This window comes from Balaenoptera borealis (assembly GCF_965194805.1).
Source record: "Balaenoptera borealis genome assembly, contig: HAP1_SCAFFOLD_81, whole genome shotgun sequence".
In the NCBI taxonomy this organism is placed as follows: domain Eukaryota; kingdom Metazoa; phylum Chordata; class Mammalia; order Artiodactyla; family Balaenopteridae; genus Balaenoptera; species Balaenoptera borealis.
In genome coordinates, this window is record NW_028123982.1 from 1,678,022 (window position 1) to 1,694,921 (window position 16,900).

The 16,900-nt window shown below is 46.2% G+C and overlaps 1 long non-coding RNA gene across 4 annotated transcripts in view; it reads left to right on the forward strand.

Annotated features, from left to right (window-relative positions):
* The window catches only part of LOC309621247, a 492,961-nt gene that overhangs the window by 415,018 nt on the left and 61,043 nt on the right, over positions 1–16,900 (forward strand). The window contains exon 2 of one of the 4 annotated variants that reach the window (XR_014239863.1): positions 13,419–13,469. The exons of the other annotated variants lie outside the window; for them this stretch is intronic. This is a non-coding gene — a long non-coding RNA (uncharacterized lncRNA). The remainder of the gene's footprint in view (positions 1–13,418; positions 13,470–16,900) is intronic. 4 annotated transcript variants of the gene reach the window in all.

The window sequence follows — 16,900 nt, forward strand, 5'->3', positions numbered from 1 at the left end:
AGTGTGATGACAGGGGTCATGGAGCATTGTGATGAATGTGGTCATAGTTCATTGTGATGATAAGTGTCCAGGAACATTGTGATGACATGGATCATGGAGCATTGTGATGACAAGGGCCATGGCGAATTGTGATGACAGGTGTCATGGGGCATTGTGATGACAGTGGTCATCTAGAATTGTGATGAAGGGTAACATGGAGCACTGTGATAACAGGGGCCATGGAGCATTGTGATGAAAAAGGCCATGGAGCATTTTGATGACAAGTGTCATGTAGCATTGTGATGAGACGGGCATGGAGCATTATGATGCCCAGAGTTCTGGAGCATTGTGGTGACAAGGGCATGGAGCATTGTGATGACAAGGGCCATGGCCAATTCTGATGACAGGTGTCATCGGGCATTGTGATGACAGAGGTTATCTAGCATTGTGATGAAAGGTACAATGGATCAATGTGATAACAGGGGCCATGGAGCATTGTGATGATAAAGGTCATGGAGCATTTTAATGAAAAGTGTCATGGAGAATTGTGATGAGACGGGCATGGAGCATTATGATGACAAGAGTTCTGGAGCATTGCGTTGACAAGGGAATGGAGCATTGTGATTACAGGGACCATGGAGGATAGTGGTGACATCTGTCATGGAACATTGTGATGACAGTGGTCATGGAGCATTGTAATGACAGGGGCCATGGAGCATTGTGATGACAGGGGTCATGGGGCATTGTGATGACAGTGGTCATGGAGCATTGTGATGAAAGGGGTCATGGAGCACTGTGATCACAGGGGCCATGTATAATTGTGATGACAAAGACCATGGAGCATTGTGATGACAGTTGTCATGGAGCATTGTGTTGAAAGGGGCATGGAGCATTGTGACGACAATGGTCATGGAGCATTGTGATGACTGGTATCATGGAGCATTGTTCTGAAAAAGGTCATGGGGCAGTGTAATGACAAGTATCATGGAGGATGTGATGAAAGGAGTCATGGAGCATTGTGATTAAATGGATCATGAGGCATTTTGATGACAAGAGTCATGGAACATTGTGATGACAGGGCTAATGGAGCATTGTGATGACAAGGGCTATGGAGCATTGTGATGACAGGTGTCATGCAGCATTGTGATGAAAGGGGTCATGGATCACTACGACGACATGGGTAATGGAGCATTGTGATGATATGGGCATGGAGCATTGTGATAACAGGGGCCAGGGAGCATTGAGATGACAAGAGCAGGGAACATTCTGATGACAGCAGTCATGTATCATTGTGATGATACCTGTCATGGAACATTGTGCTGACAGGGGCTATAGAGCATTGTGATGACAGGTGTCATGTGGCATTGTGATGACAGTGGTCATAGAGCATTGTGATGAAAAGGATCATGGAGCAATGTGATTACAGGTGTCATGTGGCATTGTGATGACAGTGGTCATAGAGCATTGTGATGACAGGGGTCAAGGAGCATTGTGATGAAAGTGGTCATGGAGCACTGTGATGAAACGGGCATGGAGCATTATGATGACAAGAGTTCTGGAGCATTGTGATGACAAGGTTATGGAGCATTGTGATTACAGGGGAACAAGAGCATTGTGATTACATGGGCAGTGAATATTGTGATGACAGGGGTCATGGAGCACTGTGATGACTAGTGTCATGGAACATTGTGATGACAGGGATCATGGAGTATTGTGATGAGAGGGGCCTTGGAGCATTATGATGATAGGCGTCATGGGGCATTGTGATGACAGCGGTCTTGGAGCATTGTGATGAAAGGGATCATGGAGCAATGTGATTACCGGAGCCATGGAGCATTGTGAATGCATAGGCCATGGAGCAATGAAATGACAGGGGTCAAGGAGCATTGTGATGTAAGTTGTCATGGAGCATTGTGATGACAAGTGTCCATGAACATTGTGATGACATGGTTCATGGAGCATTGTGATGACAAGTGCCATGGCGAATTGTGATGACAGGTGTCATGGGCATTGTGATGACAGTGGTCATGTAGAATTGTAATGAAAGGTATCATGGAGGACTCTGACGACAGGGGCCGTGGAGCACTGTGATGACAGTGGTCATCTAGAATTGTGATGAAATATACCAGGGAGCATTGTGATGACAGGGGTCATGGATCACCACAATTATAGGGGCCATGGAGCATTGTGAATACAAAGATCATGGAGCATTGAGATGACAGGGGTCATGGATCATTGTGATGACAAGGGTCCTGGAACCTTGTGATGACACGGTTCATGGAGCATTGTGATGACAAGGTTCTTCAAGCATTGTGATGACACGGGCATGGAGCATTATGATGACAAGAGTTCTGGAGCATTGTGATGAAAAGGGTATGGAGCACTGTGATTACAGGGGACCAGGAGCGTTGTGATTACATGGGCAGTGAATATTGTGATGACAGGGGTTCATGGAGCACTGTGATGACAAGTGTCATGGAACATTGTGATGACAGGGTTCATGGAGCATTGTGATGAGAGGGGCCTTGGAGCATTATGATGATAGGCGTCATGGGGTATTGTGATGAGAGTGGTCATAGAACATCGTGATGAAAGGGATCATGGAGCAATGTGATTACAGGGGCCATGGAGCATTTTGAATGCATAGGCCATGGAGCAGTGTGATGACAGGGGTCATGGATCATTGTGATGACAAGTGTCCTGGACCATTGTGATGACACGGGTCATGGAGCATTGTGATGGCAAGGGCCATGGTGAATTGTGATGACATGTGTCTTGGGGCATTGTGATGACAGTGGTCATCTAGAATTGTGATAAAAGGTATCATGGAGCACTGTGATGACAGGGGCCATGGAGTATTGTAATGACAAGGCCATGGAACATTGTGATGACAAGTATCATGGAGCTTTGTGATGACACGAGCATTCATCATTATGATGACAAGAGTTCTGGAGCATCGTGATGACAAGGGCATGGAGCATTGTGATTACAGGGTCATGGAGCATTGTGATGACAACTGTCATGGAATATTGTGATGACAGGGTTCATGGAGCATTGTGATTAAAGGGGCCATGGAGCATTTTGATGACAAGGGCAGGCGAACATTTTGATTACATTGGTAATGGAGCATTGTGATGACATGGGCAGGGAACATTGTGAAGACAGGTGTAATGGAACATTGTGATTACAGGGGACATGGAGCATTTTGATGACATGGGCAGGCAACATTGTGATGACAGGTGTCATGGAGCATTGTGATGACAATTGTCATGGAACGTTGTGCTGACAGGGATCATGGAGCATTGTGATGAGACGGTCATTGGAGCATTGTGATGACAGGCGTACTGGAGCCTTCTGAGGAAAGGTGTCATGAGTCATTGTGATTACAGCGATCATGGAACATTGTGATGACAGTGGTCATGGAGCATTGTAATGACAGGGGCCATGGAGCATTGTGATGACAGGGGTCATGGGGCATTGTGATGACAGTGGTCATGGAGCATTGTGATGAAAGGGGTCATGGAGCACTGTGATCACAGGGGCCATGTATAATTGTGATGACAAAGGCCATGGAGCATTGTGATGACAGTTGTCATGGAGCATTGTGTTGAAAGGGGCATGGAGCATTGTGACGACAATGGTCATGGAGCATTGTGATGACTGGTATCATGGAGCATTGTTCTGAAAGAGGTCATGGGGCAGTGTAATGACAAGTATCATGGAGGATGTGATGAAAGGAGTCATGGAGCATTGTGATTAAATGGATCATGAGGCATTTTGATGACAAGAGTCATGGAACATTGTGATGACAGCGCTAATGGAGCATTGTGATGACAAGGGCTATGGAGCATTGTGATGAATGGGGTCATGGGGCATGGTGATGACAGTGGTCATGGAGCATTGTGATGACAAAGACCACGGAGCATTGTGATGACAGGTGTCATGCAGCATTGTGATGTAAGGGGTCATGGATCACTACGATGACATGGGTAATGGAGCATTGTGATGATACGGGCATGGAGCATTGTGATGACAGGGGTCATGCAGCATTGTGATGACAGGGGCCATGCAGCATTTTGATGACATGGGCATGGAGCATAGTGATGACAAGAGTTCTGGAGCATTTTGATGACAAGGGCATGGATCATTTTGATGACAGGGGCCATGAAGCATTGAGATGACAGGGGAATGGAGCATTGTGATGAAAGCGGTCCTGGAGAATTGTGAGGAAACGGGTCATGGATTATTGTGATGGAAGGGTTCCTGGAGCATTCTGATGACAAGTGCCATGGAGCATTTTAATGAAAGGGGTACTGGAGCATTGTACAGAAATGGTTCATGGATCATCGTGATTACACGGATCATGGAATATTGTGATGACAAGGGTTTCGGAGCATTGCGACGACAGGGGTCATGGAGCATTGTAATAGCAGGGGTGATGGGGCATTGTGATGACAGGGGCATGGAGCATTGTGATGACAGAAGTCATAGAATATTGTGATGACAAGGGCCATGGAGCATTGTCATGAAAGGTCTTATCTGGCATTGTGATGAGAGTGGTCATGGAGCATTGTGATAAAAGTTGTCCTGAAGCACTGTTATTACAGGGGCCATGTAGAATTTTGATGACAAAGGCCATGGAGCATTGTGATGACAGGCATCATGGAGCAATTTGATGAAAGTGGTCATGGAGCATTGTGATGAAATGCGCCATGGAACATTGTGAAGACAAGTGTCCTGGAGCATTGTGATGACAAGGGCCATGGCCAATTCTGATGACAGGTGTCATGGAGCATTGTGATGACAGTGGTCATCTATCATTATGATGAAAGGTATCACGGAGCACTGTGATGACAGGGGCCATGGAGCATTGTGATGACACGGGCATGGAGCATTATGATGAGAAGTGATCTGGAGCATTGCGATGACAAGGGTATGGAGCATTGTGATTACAGGGACCATGGAGCATTGTGAATGCATAGGCCATGGAGCAATGAAATGACAGGGGTCAAGGAGCATTGTGATGTAAGTTGTCATGGAGCATTGTCATGACTATTGTCCATGAACATTGTGATGACATGGTTCATGGAGCATTGTGATGACAAGTGCCATGGCGAATTGTGATGACAGGTGTCATGCGGCATTGTGATGACAGTGGTCATGTAGAATTGTAATGAACGGTATCATGGAGGACTCTGACGACAGGGGCCGTGGAGCACTGTGATGACAGTGGTCATCTAGAATTGTGATGAAATATACCAGGGAGCATTGTGATGACAGGGGTCATGGATCACCGCAATTATAGGGGCCAGGGAGCATTGTGAATACAAAGATCATGGAGCATTGAGATGACAGGGGTCATGGATCATTGTGATGACAAGGGTCCTGGAACCTTGTGATGACACGGTTCATGGAGCATTGTGATGACAAGGTTCTTCAAGCATTGTGATGACACGGGCATGGAGCATTATGATGACAAGAGTTCTGGAGCATTGTGAGGAAAAGGGTATGGAGCACTGTGATTACAGGGGACCAGGAGCATTGTGATTACATGGGCAGTGAATATTGTGATGACAGGTGTTCATGGAGCACTGTGATGACAAGTGTCATGGAACATTGTGATGACAGGGTTCATGGAGCACTGTGATGAGAGGGGCCTTGGAGCATTATGATGATAGGCGTCATGGGGTATTGTGATGAGAGTGGTCATAGAACATTGTGATGAAAGGGATCATGGAGCAATGTGATTACAGGGGCCATGGAGCATTTTGAATGCATAGTCCATGGAGCAGTGTGATGACAGGGGTCATGGAGCATTGTGATGAATGTGGTCATAGTTCATTGTGATGATAAGTGTCCAGGAACATTGTGATGACATGGATCATGGAGCATTGTGATGACAAGGGCCATGGCGAATTGTGATGACAGGTGTCATGGGGCATTGTGATGACAGTGGTCATCGAGAATTATGAGGAAAGGTAACATGGAGCACTGTGATAACAGGGGCCATGGAGCATTGTGATGACAAAGGCCATGGAGCATTTTGATGACAAGTGTCATGGAGCATTGTGATGAGACGGGCATGGAGCATTATGATGCCAAGAGTTCTGGAGCATTGCGTTGACAAGGGCATGGAGCATTGTGATGACAAGGGCCATGGCCAATTCTGATGACAGGTGTCATCGGGCATTGTGATGACAGAGGTTATCTAGCATTGTGATGAAAGGTACAATGGATCAATGTGATAACAGGGGCCATGGAGCATTGTGATGATAAAGGCCATGGAGCATTTTAATGAAAAGTGTCATGGAGAATTGTGATGAGACGGGCATGGAGCATTATGATGACAAGAGTTCTGGAGCATTGCGTTGACAAGGGAATGGAGCATTGTGATTACAGGGACCATGGAGGACAGTGATGACATCTGTCATGGAACATTGTGCTGACAGGGGCCATGGAGCATTGTGATGACAGGTATAATGTGGCATTGTAATGACAGTGGTCATAGAGCATTGTGATGAAATGGATCATGGAGCAATGTGATTACAGGGACCATGTAGCATTGCGAATGCATAGGCTATGGAGCATTGTGATGACAGGAGTCAAGGAGCATTGTGATGTAAGTGGTCATGGATCATTGTGATGACAAGTGTCCGGGACCATTGTGATGACACGGGTCATGGAGCATTGTGATGGCAAGGGCCATGGCGAATTCTTATGACATGTGTCTTGGGGCATTGTGATGACAGTGGTCATCTAGAATTGTGATAAAAGGTATCATGGAGCACTGTGATGACAGGGGCCATGGAGTATTGTAATGACAAGGCAATGGAACATTGTGATGACAAGTATCATGGAGCTTTGTGATGACACGAGCATTCATCATTATGATGACAAGAGTTCTGGAGCATTGTGATGACAAGGGCATGGAGCATTGTGATTACAGGGTCATGGAGCATTGTGATGACAACTGTCATGGAACATTGTGATGACAGGGTTCATGGAGCATTGTGATGACAAGTTCGATGGCGAATTGTGATGACAGGTGTCATGGGGCATTGTGTTGAAAGGGGCATGGAGCATTGTGATGACAATGGTCATGGAGCATTGTGATGACTGGTATCATGGAGCATTGTTCTGAAAAAGGTCATGGGGCAGTGTAATGACAAGTATCATGGAGGATGTGATGAAAGGAGTCATGGAGCATTGTGATTAAATGGATCATGAGGCATTTTGATGACAAGAGTCATGGAACATTGTGATGACAGGGCTAATGGAGCATTGTGATGACAAGGGCTATGGAGCATTGTGATGACAGGTGTCATGCAGCATTGTGATGAAAGGGGTCATGGATCACTACGATGACATGTGTAATGGAGCATTGTGATGATATGGACATGGAGCATTGTGATAACAGGGGCCAGGGAGCATTGAGATGACAAGAGCAGGGAACATTCTGATGACAGCAGTCTTGTATCATTGTGATGATACCTGTCATGGAACATTGTGCTGACAGGGGCTATAGAGCATTGTGATGACAGGTGTCATGTGGCATTGTGATGACAGTGGTCATAGAGCATTGTGATGAAAAGGATCATGGAGCAATGTGATTACAGGGGCCATGGAGCATTGTGAATACATAGGCCATGGAGCATTGTGATGACAGGGGTCAAGGAGCATTGTGATGAAAGTGGACATGGAGCACTGTGATGACACGGGCATGCAGCATTATGATGACAAGAGTTCTGGAGCATTGTGATGAAAAGGGTATGGAGCATTGTGATTACAGGGGACCAGGAGCATTGTGATTACATGGGCAGTGAATATTGTGATGACAGGGGTCATGGAGCACTGTGATGACTAGTGTCATGGAACATTGTGATGAGAGGGATCATGGAGCACTGTGATGAGAGGGGCCTTGGAGCATTATGATGATAGGCGTCATGGGGCATTGTGATGACAGCGGTCTTGGAGCATTGTGATGAAAGGGATCATGGAGCAATGTGATTACAGGGGCCATGGAGCATTGTGAATGCATAGGCCATGGAGCAATGAAATGACAGGGGTCAAGGAGCATTGTGATGTAAGTTGTCATGGAGCATTGTGATGACAAGTGTCCATGAACATTGTGATGACATGGTTCATGGAGCTTTGTGATGACAAGTGCCATGGCGAATTGTGATGACAGGTGTCATGGGGCATTGTGATGACAGTGGTCATGTAGAATTGTAATGAAAGGTATCATGGAGGACTCTGACGACAGGGGCCGTGGAGCACTGTGATGACAGTGGTCATCTAGAATTGTGATGAAATATACCAGGGAGCATTGTGATGACAGGGGTCATGGATCACCGCAATTATAGGGGCCAGGGAGCATTGTGAATACAAAGATCATGGAGCATTGAGATGACAGGGGTCATGGATCATTGTGATGACAAGGGTCCTGGAACCTTGTGATGACACGGTTCATGGAGCATTGTGATGACAAGGTTCTTCAAGCATTGTGATGACACGGGCATGGAGCATTATGATGACAAGAGTTCTGGAGCATTGTGATGAAAAGGGTATGGAGCACTGTGATTACAGGAGACCAGGAGCATTGTGATTACATGGGCAGTGAATATTGTGATGACAGGGGTTCATGGAGCACTGTGATGACAAGTGTCATGGAACATTGTGATGACAGGGTTCATGGAGCATTGTGATGAGAGGGGCCTTGGAGCATTATGATGCTACGCGTCATGGGGCCTTGTGATGACAGCGGTCTTGGAGCATTGTGATGAAAGGGATCATGGAGCAATGTGATTACAGGGGCCATGGAGCATTTTGAATGCATAGGCCATGGAGCAGTGTGATGACAGGGGTCATGGAGCATTGTGATGAATGTGGTCATAGTTCATTGTGATGATAAGTGTCCAGGAACATTGTGATGACATGGATCATGGAGCATTGTGATGACAAGGGCCATGGCGAATTGTGATGACAGGTGTCATGGGGCATTGTGATGACAGTGGTCATCTAGAATTGTGATGAAATGTAACATGGAGCACTGTGATAACAGGGGCCATGGAGCATTGTGATGACAAAGGCCATGGAGCATTTTGATGACAAGTGTCATGGAGCATTGTGATGAGACGGGCATGGAGCATTATGATGCCCAGAGTTCTGGAGCATTGTGGTGACAAGGGCATGGAGCATTGTGATGACAAGGGCCATGGCCAATTCTGATGACAGGTGTCATCGGGCATTGTGATGACAGAGGTTATCTAGCATTGTGATGAAAGGTACAATGGATCAATGTGATAACAGGGGCCATGGAGCATTGTGATGATAAAGACCATGGAGCATTTTAATGAAAAGTGTCATGGAGAATTGTGATGAGACGGGCATGGAGCATTATGATGACAAGAGTTCTGGAGCATTGCGTTGACAAGGGAATGGAGCATTGTGATTACAGGGACCATGGAGGATAGTGGTGACATCTGTCATGGAACATTGTGATGACAGTGGTCATGGAGCATTGTAATGACAGGGGCCATGGAGCATTGTGATGACAGGGGTCATGGGGCATTGTGATGACAGTGGTCATGGAGCATTGTGATGAAAGGGGTCATGGAGCACTGTGATCACAGGGGCCATGTATAATTGTGATGACAAAGACCATGGAGCATTGTGATGACAGTTGTCATGGAGCATTGTGTTGAAAGGGGCATGGAGCATTGTGACGACAATGGTCATGGAGCATTGTGATGACTGGTATCATGGAGCATTGTTCTGAAAAAGGTCATGGGGCAGTGTAATGACAAGTATCATGGAGGATGTGATGAAAGGAGTCATGGAGCATTGTGATTAAATGGATCATGAGGCATTTTGATGACAAGAGTCATGGAACATTGTGATGACAGGGCTAATGGAGCATTGTGATGACAAGGGCTATGGAGCATTGTGATGACTGGGGTCATGGAGCATTGTGATGAAAGGGGTCATGGATCACATCGATGACATGGGTAATGGAGCATTGTGATGATATGAGCATGGAGCATTGTGATGACAGGAGCCAGGGAGCATTGAGAATGACAAGGGCAGGGAACATTGTGATGACAGCAGTCATGGATCATTGTGATGATACCTGTCATGGAACATTGTGCTGACAGGGGCTATAGAGCATTGTGATGACAGGTGTCATGTGGCATTGTGATGACAGTGGTCATAGAGCATTGTGATGAAAGTGGTCATGGAGAACTGTGATGACAAGGGAATGGAGCATTATGATGACAAGAGTTCTGGAGCATTGTGATGACAAGGGTATGGAGCATTGTGATTACAGGGGACCAGGAGCATTGTGATTACATGGGCAGTGAATATTGTGATGACAGGGGTCATGGAGCACTGTTATGACTAGTGTCATGGAACATTGTGATGACAGGGATCATGGAGCATTGTGATGAGAGGGGCCTTGGAGCATTATGATGATAGGCGTCATGGGGCATTGTGATGACAGCGGTCATGGAGTATTGTGATGAAAGGGATCATGGAGCAATGTGATTACAGGAGCCATGGAGCATTGTGAATGCATAGGCCATGGAGCAATGGAATGACAGGGGTCAAGGAGCATTGTGATGTAAGTTGTCATGGAGCATTGTGATGACTCTTGTCCATGAACATTGTGATGACATGGTTCATGGAGCATTGTGATGACAGGTGTCATGTGGAATTGTGATGAGAGCGGTCATATAGAATTGTGATTAAAGGTATCAGGGAGGACTCTGATAACAGGGGCCGTGGAGCACTGTGATGACAGTGGTCATCTAGAATTGTGATGAAATATACCAGGGAGCATTGTGATGACAGGGGTCATGGATCACCGCAATTATAGGGGCCAGGGAGCATTGTGAATACAAAGATCATGGAGCATTGAGATGACAGGGGTCATGGATCATTGTGATGACAAGGGTCCTGGAACCTTGTGATGACACGGTTCATGGAGCATTGTGATGACAAGGTTCTTCAAGCATTGTGATGACACGGGCATGGAGCATTATGATGACAAGAGTTCTGGAGCATTGTGATGAAAAGGGTATGGAGCACTGTGATTACAGGGGACCAGGAGCATTGTGATTACATGGGCAGTGAATATTGTGATGACAGGGGTTCATGGAGCACTGTGATGACAAGTGTCATGGAACATTGTGATGACAGGGTTCATGGAGCATTGTGATGAGAGGGGCCTTGGAGCATTATGATGATAGGCGTCATGGGGTATTGTGATGAGAGTGGTCATAGAACATTGTGATGAAAGGGATCATGGAGCAATGTGATTACAGGGGCCATGGAGCATTTTGAATGCATAGTCCATGGAGCAGTGTGATGACAGGGGTCATGGAGCATTGTGATGAATGTGGTCATAGTTCATTGTGATGATAAGTGTCCAGGAACATTGTGATGACATGGATCATGGAGCATTGTGATGACAAGGGCCATGGCGAATTGTGATGACAGGTGTCATGGGGCATTGTGATGACAGTGGTCATCTAGAATTGTGATGAAATGTAACATGGAGCACTGTGATAACAGGGGCCATGGAGCATTGTGATGACAAAGGCCATGGAGCATTTTGATGACAAGTGTCATGGAGCATTGTGATGAGACGGGCATGGAGCATTATGATGCCCAGAGTTCTGGAGCATTGTGGTGACAAGGGCATGGAGCATTGTGATGACAAGGGCCATGGCCAATTCTGATGACAGGTGTCATCGGGCATTGTGATGACAGAGGTTATCTAGCATTGTGATGAAAGGTACAATGGATCAATGTGATAACAGGGGCCATGGAGCATTGTGATGATAAAGACCATGGAGCATTTTAATGAAAAGTGTCATGGAGAATTGTGATGAGACGGGCATGGAGCATTATGATGACAAGAGTTCTGGAGCATTGCGTTGACAAGGGAATGGAGCATTGTGATTACAGGGACCATGGAGGATAGTGGTGACATCTGTCATGGAACATTGTGATGACAGTGGTCATGGAGCATTGTAATGACAGGGGCCATGGAGCATTGTGATGACAGGGGTCATGGGGCATTGTGATGACAGTGGTCATGGAGCATTGTGATGAAAGGGGTCATGGAGCACTGTGATCACAGGGGCCATGTATAATTGTGATGACAAAGACCATGGAGCATTGTGATGACAGTTGTCATGGAGCATTGTGTTGAAAGGGGCATGGAGCATTGTGACGACAATGGTCATGGAGCATTGTGATGACTGGTATCATGGAGCATTGTTCTGAAAAAGGTCATGGGGCAGTGTAATGACAAGTATCATGGAGGATGTGATGAAAGGAGTCATGGAGCATTGTGATTAAATGGATCATGAGGCATTTTGATGACAAGAGTCATGGAACATTGTGATGACAGGGCTAATGGAGCATTGTGATGACAAGGGCTATGGAGCATTGTGATGACTGGGGTCATGGAGCATTGTGATGAAAGGGGTCATGGATCACATCGATGACATGGGTAATGGAGCATTGTGATGATATGAGCATGGAGCATTGTGATGACAGGAGCCAGGGAGCATTGAGAATGACAAGGGCAGGGAACATTGTGATGACAGCAGTCATGGATCATTGTGATGATACCTGTCATGGAACATTGTGCTGACAGGGGCTATAGAGCATTGTGATGACAGGTGTCATGTGGCATTGTGATGACAGTGGTCATAGAGCATTGTGATGAAAGTGGTCATGGAGAACTGTGATGACAAGGGAATGGAGCATTATGATGACAAGAGTTCTGGAGCATTGTGATGACAAGGGTATGGAGCATTGTGATTACAGGGGACCAGGAGCATTGTGATTACATGGGCAGTGAATATTGTGATGACAGGGGTCATGGAGCACTGTGATGACTAGTGTCATGGAACATTGTGATGACAGGGATCATGGAGCATTGTGATGAGAGGGGCCTTGGAGCATTATGATGATAGGCGTCATGGGGCATTGTGATGACAGCGGTCATGGAGTATTGTGATGAAAGGGATCATGGAGCAATGTGATTACAGGAGCCATGGAGCATTGTGAATGCATAGGCCATGGAGCAATGGAATGACAGGGGTCAAGGAGCATTGTGATGTAAGTTGTCATGGAGCATTGTGATGACTCTTGTCCATGAACATTGTGATGACATGGTTCATGGAGCATTGTGATGACAGGTGTCATGTGGAATTGTGATGAGAGCGGTCATATAGAATTGTGATTAAAGGTATCAGGGAGGACTCTGATAACAGGGGCCGTGGAGCACTGTGATGACAGTGGTCATCTAGAATTGTGATGAAATATACCAGGGAGCATTGTGATGACAGGGGTCATGGATCACCGCAATTATAGGGGCCAGGGAGCATTGTGAATACAAAGATCATGGAGCATTGAGATGACAGGGGTCATGGATCATTGTGATGACAAGGGTCCTGGAACATTGTGATGACACGGTTCATGGAGCATTGTGATGACAAGGTTCTTCAAGCATTGTGATGACACGGGCATGGAGCATTATGATGACAAGAGTTCTGGAGCATTGTGATGAAAAGGGTATGGAGCACTGTGATTACAGGGGACCAGGAGCATTGTGATTACATGGGCAGTGAATATTGTGATGACAGGGGTTCATGGAGCACTGTGATGACAAGTGTCATGGAACATTGTGATGACAGGGTTCATGGAGCATTGTGATGAGAGGGGCCTTGGAGCATTATGATGATAGGCGTCATGGGGTATTGTGATGAGAGTGGTCATAGAACATTGTGATGAAAGGGATCATGGAGCAATGTGATTACAGGGGCCATGGAGCATTTTGAATGCATAGTCCATGGAGCAGTGTGATGACAGGGGTCATGGAGCATTGTGATGAATGTGGTCATAGTTCATTGTGATGATAAGTGTCCAGGAACATTGTGATGACATGGATCATGGAGCATTGTGATGACAAGGGCCATGGCGAATTGTGATGACAGGTGTCATGGGGCATTGTGATGACAGTGGTCATCGAGAATTATGAGGAAAGGTAACATGGAGCACTGTGATAACAGGGGCCATGGAGCATTGTGATGACAAAGGCCATGGAGCATTTTGATGACAAGTGTCATGGAGCATTGTGATGAGACGGGCATGGAGCATTATGATGCCAAGAGTTCTGGAGCATTGCGTTGACAAGGGCATGGAGCATTGTGATGACAAGGGCCATGGCCAATTCTGATGACAGGTGTCATCGGGCATTGTGATGACAGAGGTTATCTAGCATTGTGATGAAAGGTACAATGGATCAATGTGATAACAGGGGCCATGGAGCATTGTGATGATAAAGGCCATGGAGCATTTTAATGAAAAGTGTCATGGAGAATTGTGATGAGACGGGCATGGAGCATTATGATGACAAGAGTTCTGGAGCATTGCGTTGACAAGGGAATGGAGCATTGTGATTACAGGGACCATGGAGGACAGTGATGACATCTGTCATGGAACATTGTGCTGACAGGGGCCATGGAGCATTGTGATGACAGGTATAATGTGGCATTGTAATGACAGTGGTCATAGAGCATTGTGATGAAATGGATCATGGAGCAATGTGATTACAGGGACCATGTAGCATTGCGAATGCATAGGCTATGGAGCATTGTGATGACAGGAGTCAAGGAGCATTGTGATGTAAGTGGTCATGGATCATTGTGATGACAAGTGTCCGGGACCATTGTGATGACACGGGTCATGGAGCATTGTGATGGCAAGGGCCATGGCGAATTGTTATGACATGTGTCTTGGGGCATTGTGATGACAGTGGTCATCTAGAATTGTGATAAAAGGTATCATGGAGCACTGTGATGACAGGGGCCATGGAGTATTGTAATGACAAGGCAATGGAACATTGTGATGACAAGTATCATGGAGCTTTGTGATGACACGAGCATTCATCATTATGATGACAAGAGTTCTGGAGCATTGTGATGACAAGGGCATGGAGCATTGTGATTACAGGGTCATGGAGCATTGTGATGACAACTGTCATGGAACATTGTGATGACAGGGTTCATGGAGCATTGTGATGACAAGTTCGATGGCGAATTGTGATGACAGGTGTCATGGGGCATTGTGTTGAAAGGGGCATGGAGCATTGTGATGACAATTGTCATGGAGCATTGTGATGACTGGTATCATGGAGCATTGTTCTGAAAAAGGTCATGGGGCAGTGTAATGACAAGTATCATGGAGGATGTGATGAAAGGAGTCATGGAGCATTGTGATTAAATGGATCATGAGGCATTTTGATGACAAGAGTCATGGAACATTGTGATGACAGGGCTAATGGAGCATTGTGATGACAAGGGCTATGGAGCATTGTGATGACAGGTGTCATGCAGCATTGTGATGAAAGGGGTCATGGATCACTACGATGACATGTGTAATGGAGCATTGTGATGATATGGACATGGAGCATTGTGATAACAGGGGCCAGGGAGCATTGAGATGACAAGAGCAGGGAACATTCTGATGACAGCAGTCTTGTATCATTGTGATGATACCTGTCATGGAACATTGTGCTGACAGGGGCTATAGAGCATTGTGATGACAGGTGTCATGTGGCATTGTGATGACAGTGGTCATAGAGCATTGTGATGAAAAGGATCATGGAGCAATGTGATTACAGGGGCCATGGAGCATTGTGAATACATAGGCCATGGAGCATTGTGATGACAGGGGTCAAGGAGCATTGTGATGAAAGTGGACATGGAGCACTGTGATGACACGGGCATGCAGCATTATGATGACAAGAGTTCTGGAGCATTGTGATGAAAAGGGTATGGAGCATTGTGATTACAGGGGACCAGGAGCATTGTGATTACATGGGCAGTGAATATTGTGATGACAGGGGTCATGGAGCACTGTGATGACTAGTGTCATGGAACATTGTGATGAGAGGGATCATGGAGCACTGTGATGAGAGGGGCCTTGGAGCATTATGATGATAGGCGTCATGGGGCATTGTGATGACAGCGGTCTTGGAGCATTGTGATGAAAGGGATCATGGAGCAATGTGATTACAGGGGCCATGGAGCATTGTGAATGCATAGGCCATGGAGCAATGAAATGACAGGGGTCAAGGAGCATTGTGATGTAAGTTGTCATGGAGCATTGTGATGACAAGTGTCCATGAACATTGTGATGACATGGTTCATGGAGCTTTGTGATGACAAGTGCCATGGCGAATTGTGATGACAGGTGTCATGGGGCATTGTGATGACAGTGGTCATGTAGAATTGTAATGAAAGGTATCATGGAGGACTCTGACGACAGGGGCCGTGGAGCACTGTGATGACAGTGGTCATCTAGAATTGTGATGAAATATACCAGGGAGCATTGTGATGACAGGGGTCATGGATCACCGCAATTATAGGGGCCAGGGAGCATTGTGAATACAAAGATCATGGAGCATTGAGATGACAGGGGTCATGGATCATTGTGATGACAAGGGTCCTGGAACCTTGTGATGACACGGTTCATGGAGCATTGTGATGACAAGGTTCTTCAAGCATTGTGATGACACGGGCATGGAGCATTATGATGACAAGAGTTCTGGAGCATTGTGATGAAAAGGGTATGGAGCACTGTGATTACAGGAGACCAGGAGCATTGTGATTACATGGGCAGTGAATATTGTGAAGACAGGGGTTCATGGAGCACTGTGATGACAAGTGTCATGGAACATTGTGATGACAGGGTTCATGGAGCATTGTGATGAGAGGGGCCTTGGAGCATTATGATGCTACGCGTCATGGGGCCTTGTGATGACAGCGGTCTTGGAGCATTGTGATGAAAGGGATCATGGAGCAATGTGATTACAGGGGCCATGGAGCATTTTGAATGCATA